Source organism: Amblyraja radiata, unplaced genomic scaffold (assembly GCF_010909765.2).
Source record: "Amblyraja radiata isolate CabotCenter1 unplaced genomic scaffold, sAmbRad1.1.pri scaffold_870_ctg1, whole genome shotgun sequence".
Taxonomy (NCBI): Eukaryota; Metazoa; Chordata; class Chondrichthyes; order Rajiformes; family Rajidae; genus Amblyraja; species Amblyraja radiata.
Window position 1 is genome coordinate 40673 of NW_022630870.1, and position 6229 is coordinate 46901.

Here is a 6229-nt window from a genome sequence, read left to right on the forward strand (position 1 = left end):
TCTCTCCACAGATGCTGCTCGATCCGCTGAGTAACTGCAGGATTTAGTGACTGTCTTCAGTGTGAAGCAGCAAAGGCAGATCCTTACTCCACAGCAGCGAGGGGTGATGTAGTCAGGGGGAGGGAGGGAGAGAGGCTGCTGTTGTTTGTGGGTCTGTTGGCCTGGGCTAGACTGGGGGCCAAGGCTGGGAGACAAGGCAGAGGGGGAAGGCCGGGTGTACAACTCCAGGCCCAGGCTGTGGGGACCCGGGTTAGGCCGCTGCCCCGCCGCAGGGAGCAGAACTCCAGCCCCAGGCAGCGGATCAACTCCAGGCCCAGGCTGTGGGGTCCCGGGCTAGGCCGCGCCGCGGGGGTTGCTGGGAGTTGTAGTCCGCGTTGCACGGAAATGGCCGCTATGACGACGGTGGTGAGGGGGGGGAGAGGGAGCTCCACACTGAGGGGAGGGGGGGGGAGGGAGGGAGCTCCACACTGAGGGGAGGGGGGGGAGGGAGCTCCACACTGATGGGGGGGGGGGGAGAGAGGGAACTCCACACTGATGGGGGGGGGGGAGAGAGAGGGAGGGAGCTCCACACTGAGGGAGGGGGGAGGAGGGAGCTCTACATTGAGGGGGAAAGGGGAGGGAGCTCTACATTGAGGGGGAAAGGGGAGGGAGCTCTACATTGAGGGGGGAAGGGGAGGGAGCTCTACATTGAGGGGGGGGAGCTCTACATTGAGGGGGGGGGGGGAGGGAGCTCCACACTGAGGGAGGGAGGGGGAGGGGGGGGGGAATGGTACCAGTGTAAGTTGGCCACTGACAGCAACGTTATGGAGAGTTGCAGCAATCACGAATGGCCAAACCCCAAGGCAAGAACTGGCCTTGCTCAGCCGACGTTTAACCTCTAACGGGACTGAAGGCACCAGTGGCCATAAACTACCCCATCTGTAGGCATCCTGATAGAAATCTTCCCCAAACACCATCCAGCATAAACCCCCATTGCGCTAGTAGGGTGGGGATGCCAGCATGGGTTTAGTTTAGTTTAGTTTAGAGACACAGCGCGGAAGGAAACAGGCCCTTTGGCCCACCAAATCCGTGCCGACCAGCGATTCCCCGCCTCACTATCACTGTCGCACAGACACTAGGGACAATTTACTATTTTTACAGAAGTCGTTAACCCACAAACCTGTTGGTCTTTGGAGTTTGTACGATGATACCGGCGTTTTCTGTTGTGTAGGGGTAGCGGATGCAGGCAGTGGGCGGTGAGATGCTGATGGGTGAACTGGACATCACCTCCGATGAGTTTATCCTGGACGAAGTGGACAGTGAGTACCGTTCCTCCTGAGCCTAATGCACGATGGGCGCTGATTGCTCAGCTTCACACGACAGCTGTTAATAAAAGGAGATACAAGGAATTGCAGATGTGGGTTTCTACTACAATAAGACACAGAGTACTGGAGTAACACAATGGGTGGTCAGACAGCACCTCTGGAGAACAGGGATGAGCAACGTTTTGAGTGATAAGGGTCTCAACCTATCCATGTTCTCCACAGATGCTGCCTGTCCCGTCCAGTTACTCCAGCACTCTGTGAAACGTCACCTATTCATGTTCTCCACAGATGCTGCCTGACCCACTGAGTTACTCCAGCACTGTAGCTTTCAATAAAACCTTTGCAGAATTGTCTGTATGGTTGTTGGGAATTAAGGTGCTAGGTTTAATATTGGATTGTTTTGGCCAGGAAATGGTACAATTTGTGTGACTTTTATTGTAAACGTCATCAGGTTCAAGAGTTCACAAATGCAACACATTTTCTGTATGTTTTCTTATCGAAGCATGTTCGGATTTCTGTCCTTGGAGCGCAGGAGGCTGAGGGGTGATCTTAAAGAGGTGCATGAAATCATGAGGGGAATAGATCAGTTGAGTGTACAATGTATTTTACCCTGAGAGGATGATGGATTACTGCCACGAGCTGCTAGAGGAAGTAGTTGAGGCAGATCTATGAAAAGATTAAAATTACATTTGGACAGGTACATGGACCGGAACGATTTAGAGGGATTTGGACCAAATGTGGTCAGGATCTTGGTTGGCATGCAGGAATTGGACCAACAGGCCTGTTTCCACACTGTTCATTGCTGTTTGAGGAAGGATACTGTCAATCTATTTCCTCCACAGATGTTGCCCGAACTGCTGAGTTACATAGAAACTTCGAAACAAAGAAAATAGGTGCAGGAGGAGGCCATTCGGCCCTTCGAGCCAGCACCGCCATTCATTGTGATCATGGCTGATAATCTCCTATCAATAACCCGTGCCTGCCTTCTCCCCATATCCCTCGACTCCACTAGCCCCTGGAGCTCTATCTAACTCTCTCTTAAATCCATCCAGTGACTTGGCCTCCACTGCCCTCTGTGGCAGGGAATTCCATAAATTCACAACCCTCTGGGTGAAAAGGTTTTTTCTCACCTCAGTCTTAAATGACCTCCCCTTTATTCCTCCAGCAGGATGTGTTTTGCTCAAGATTCCAGCACCTGCACTTTCTTGTGTCTCCAGCTTGCAAATTGCAAATCATTCCTTTTCAATTTTACTTTGCATTGCTTTCCTCTGAGCTACAGTGCACCAACCTGTTGAACACTTAATCTGTGCAGAACGTTAGCCTTTATCAAAGCCTGTAAGTGTATTGAGGAACAGCACCTCATATTCCGCTTGAGCAGCTTACAACCCAGCGGTGGGTCTTGTTTTCTCTAACTTCAAATAACGCTTGCATACCCTCTCTCTCCATCCCTCCACCACCCAAGTTGTTGTTCCAGCTTCAAAGTCGTCTTGTGGTTTAATCGTCTGTAACTCGTTTCACCTAGCCCACAGCTAACAATGTTCAAGAAAGAACTGCAGATGCTGGAAAAATGAATTGTAGAAAAAAAAGCTAGAGAAACTCAGCGGGTGAGGCAGTATCTATGTCTAAAGAAGGGTCTCAACCCGAAACGTCACCTACAGTGGCTTGCAAAAGTTTTCATACCCCTTGAACTTTTCCACATTTTGTCACGTTACAACCACAAACGTAAATGTATTTTATTGGGATTTTATGTGCTAGACCAACACAAAGTGGTGCATAATTGTGAAGTGGAAGGAAAATGATACATGGTTTTCAAATTTTTTTACAAATAAAAAACTGAAAAGTGGCGTGCAAAAGTATTCAGCCCCCCTGAGTCAATACTTTGTAGAACCACCTTTCGCTGCAATTACAGCTGCAAGTCTTTTGGGGTATGTCTCTACCAGCTTTGCACATCTAGAGACTGACATTTTTGCCCATTCTTCTTTGCAAAATAGCTCAAGCTCAGTCAGATTGGATGGAGAGCGTCTGTGAACAGGAATTTTCAAGTCTTGCCAGAGATTCTCAATTGGATTTAGGTCTGGACTTTGACTGGGCCATTCTAACACATGAATATGCTTTGATCTAAACCATTCCATTGTAGCTCTGGCTGTATGTTTAGGGTCGTTGTCCTGCTGGAAGGTGAACCTCCGCGCCAGTCTCAAGTCTTTTGTTGACTCTAACAGGTTTTCTTCCAAAATTGCCCTGCATTTGGCTCCATCCACCTTCCCATCAACTCTGACCAGCTTCCCTGTCCCTGCTGAAGAAAAGCATCCCCACAGCATGATGCTGCCACCACCATGTTTCACAGTGGGGATGGTGTGTTCAGGGTGATGTGCAGTGTTAGTTTTCCACCACACATAGCGTTTTGCATTTAGGCCAAAAACTTCAATTTTGGTCTCATCTGACCAGAGTACCTTCCTCCACATGTTTGCTGTGTCCCCCACATGGCTTGTGGCAAACTGCAAACGGGACTGCTTATGGCTTTTTTTCAACAATGGCTTTCTTCTTGCCACTCTTCCATAAAGGTCCGATTTGTGGAGTGCACGACTAATAGTTGTCCTGTGGACAGATTCTCCCACCTGAGCAGTGGATCTCTGCAGCAACTCCAGAGTTACCATGGGCCTCTTGGCTGCTTCTCTGATCAATGCTCTCCTTGCCCGGCCTGTCAGTTTAGGTGGACGGCCATGTCTTGGTAGGTTTGCAGTTGTGCCATACTCTTTCCATTTTCGGATGATGGATTGAACAGTGCTCCGTGAGATGTTCAAAGCTTGGGATATTTTTTTATAACCTAACCCTGCTTTAAACCTCTCCACAACTTTATCCCTGACCTGTCTGGTGTGTTCCTTGGGCTTCATGATGCTGTTTGTTCACTAATGTTCTCTAACAAACCTCTGAGGCCTTCACAGAACAGCTGTATTTATACTGAGATTAGATTACTCACAAGTGGACTTTATTTACTAATTAGGTGACTTCTGAAGGCAATTGGTTGCACTGGATTTTATTTAGGGGTATCAGCATAAAGGGGGCTGAATACCTTTGCACGCCACACTTTTCAGTTTTTTATTTGTTAAAAAATTTTGAAAACCATGTATCATTTTCCTTCCACTTCACAATTATGCGCCACTTTGTGTTGGTCTATCACATAAAATCCCAATAAAATACATTTACGTTTGTGGTTGTAACGTGACAAAATGTGGTAAAGTTCAAGGGGTATGAATACTTTTGCAAGCCACTGTATTCCTTCTCTCCAGAGATGCTGCCTGTCCCGTTGAGTTAATCTAGCTTTTTGTTTTTAACTTTGGTTTAAACCAGCATTTGCAATTTCTTCCTGCACAGCCTATCTTTTAAGATGATTATTTATTCCCTTTGCTTTGCAGCACACATACAGGCCAACCTCGGATGAACTCGTGAAGAAAGCATTGACTGTAAGTTAACTTCATTTTTAGCAGCTTGTCCAAAAGTGTAGGGATCGGATGAATATTTGTAAGATGGGATTGATTTAGCAGTCGCTGGAGTGACTGCTTACATGCGAGCAAATGGTATCTATGATGATCTCGGAGAAACCCCATGCGGTTACGGGGAGAACGTGCAAACTCCATTTAGATAGCTCCCATAGATGGGATCGAACCCGGGTCTCCGGTGCTGTAAGGCAGCAACTCTACCGCTGCGCCACCCTGCCACTGAGGGAGTGCAGCGTAGATTCACCAGGTTAATTCCCGGGATGGCGGGACTGTCATATGTTGATAGAATGGAGCGGCTGGGCTTGTATACACAGGAATTTAGAAGGATGAGAGTGGATCTTATTGAAACATATAAGATTATTAAGGGTTTAGACATGCTAGAGGCAGGAAACATGTTCCCGATGTTGGGGGAGACCAGAACCAGGGGCCCCAGTTTAAGAATAAGGGGTAAGCCATTTAGAAGGGAGATGAGAAAAAACCTTTTCACCCAGAGAGTTGTGAATCTGTGGAATTCTCTGCCTCAGAAGGCATTGGAGACCAATTCTCTGGATGCTTTCAAGAGAAAGTTGGATAGAGCTCGTAAAGATAGCGGAGTCATGGGATATGAGGAGAAGGCAGGAATGGGGTACTGATTGTGGATGATCAGCCATGATCACAGCGAATGGCGGTGCTGGCTCGAAGGGCCGAATGGCCTATTCCTGCACCTATTGTCCATTGTCTATTGAGGTTAATGTGCGGTATTCAAGAGCATGACGGTTGTCTGGAAGGAGCTGTTCTTGAAGCTGGAGGAGGTGTGAGAGTGGGTTTAACTGGGCCGTATTTGTTCACAGGGCATTGATCTGAGACACTACTCCAAACAGGTGGAGACTGAGCTACAGTATATTGAACATGCCTCCATCAAAGACTGTATCCTTTTCCAAAAACAATCTCCACCATCTGCCTCTGACGTACCTCATTGGGCTGGAAGGGAATTCCGTGATGTATTTAGTTCCCCTCCCGAGCTTCCTTTAGTGGGAGAGTCTAGGACCAGAGGTCACAGCCTCAGAATTAAAGGATGTTCGTGGAGGAAGGAGATGCGGAGGAATTTATTTAGGGCGGTGAATCTGTGGAATTCATTGCCACACTGTGGAGGCCAAGTCTATGGATATTTGTAAGGCTGGGATAGATAGATTCTTGATTGGTACGGATGTCGGGGGTTATGGGGAGAAGGCAGGAGAATGGGGTTAGGAGGGAGAGATAGATCAGCCACGATTGAATGGCGGGGTAGATTTGATGGGCTGAATGGCCTAATTCTGCTCCTATCACATGAACTTAAACAGTTAATTTTTCCTGTAAATAAATTTACTGGTTCGTTTCATGTACAGTGAGAAGTGTTTTGATGTGTGCTATCCAATCAGCAGAAAGACTATATATGATTACCATCAAGCC